This window comes from Odocoileus virginianus, unplaced genomic scaffold, assembly GCF_023699985.2.
Source record: "Odocoileus virginianus isolate 20LAN1187 ecotype Illinois unplaced genomic scaffold, Ovbor_1.2 Unplaced_Contig_7, whole genome shotgun sequence".
NCBI lineage: Eukaryota > Metazoa > Chordata > Mammalia > Artiodactyla > Cervidae > Odocoileus > Odocoileus virginianus.
This window is the reverse complement of record NW_027224324.1, coordinates 1,244,998-1,246,372: the sequence shown is the minus strand read 5'-3', so window position 1 is coordinate 1,246,372 and position 1,375 is coordinate 1,244,998. Positions and strand designations below refer to the sequence as shown.

At 28.6% G+C, this 1,375-nt stretch overlaps 1 non-coding gene across 1 annotated transcript; it reads right to left on the bottom strand.

The window, feature by feature from the left end:
• Positions 1-262: 262 nt before the first annotated feature.
• TRNAC-GCA (transfer RNA cysteine (anticodon GCA)) lies at positions 263-334 on the bottom strand. Its single transcript has one exon. It is a non-coding gene; the product is annotated as a tRNA-Cys (tRNA).
• Positions 335-1,375: the final 1,041 nt, after the last annotated feature.

The following is a 1,375-nucleotide window of genomic DNA, read 5'->3' as shown; positions in this document are numbered from 1 at the left end:
AGTATATATAATAATTTAATATGATCATAGTTATAACTATACTATATATTATATATCATATTATATGTTATATATAATATGTTATATATATCATATATATAACATATTATATTATTACATATATTATAATGCTTGCTGTTCTCACTCAGTTTTGTCTGACTCTTTGTGACCCCGTGGACTGTAGCCCACCAGGCTCCTCTGTCCATGGGATTCTCCAGGCAAGAGTACTGGAGTGGGTTGCCATTTCCTTCTCCAGGGGATCTTCCCAACCCAGGGATCGAACCTGGGTCTCCTGCATTGCAGGCAGATGCTTTATCCTCTGAGCCACCAGGGAAGCCCGTATTATAATGTTATATAATATTATATATATTGTATAATATATTATAATAAATACATAAACATATATAAATATTTATAGTATATAAACAATGATTTATATACTATAAATATATATTTGTATATCATATATTTTAAATATAAATATTTATTAAATTAAATAAAATATATTGTAAATATATTTAATATATTATAGTATATTTAATATATGATAAAATATAATAATTGTATATTATTATATATTATACAACATATATATATAATACTATATATTTATAATATATAATAATTATAAATATAATAATAATATAAATTATACAGTATATCTGTTATATATATAACATAATAGATAATAATGAGACAATGTAGGAATATAAAGGATAATAAGCAACTATTATCAGCAACTTTATGGAAATAAAATGGACAATCTGGAGGAAATGGACAGATTCTGAGAAAATTTCAATCTTTAAGTCTGAACCAGCAATAGAAATTATGAACAACCCAATTACAAGCACTGAAATGGAAACTGTAATCAAAAATCTCCCCAGAAAACAAAAGGCCAGGGCCTGATGGCTTCACAGGTGAATTCTATCAAACATTTAGAAAGAGCTAATGCCCATCCTTCTAAAACTCTTTCAAAAAATTGTGGATGAAGAAACACTTCCAAACTCATTCTACGAGGCCACCATCACCCTGATACCAAAACCAGGCAAAGACAACACAAAAAAGAAAACTATAGTCTAATATCACTAAGGAACATAGATGTAAAAATCCTCAACAAGATTCTAGCAAATGGAATTCAAAAATACATTCAAAAGATCACACACTATGATCAGGTCAGGTTTTCCCCAGGGATGCAAGGATTCTTCAGTATGAAAAAAATCAATCAATGTGATGCACCATATTAGAAAGATATATATGATAAACTCAGATGCAGAAAAAGCAAAATACAGCACATATTTATGATAAAAACTTCCCCAAAAATGGGCATAGAAGGAACCTACCTCAACATAGTAAAGCCCATACAGGATAAACCCAC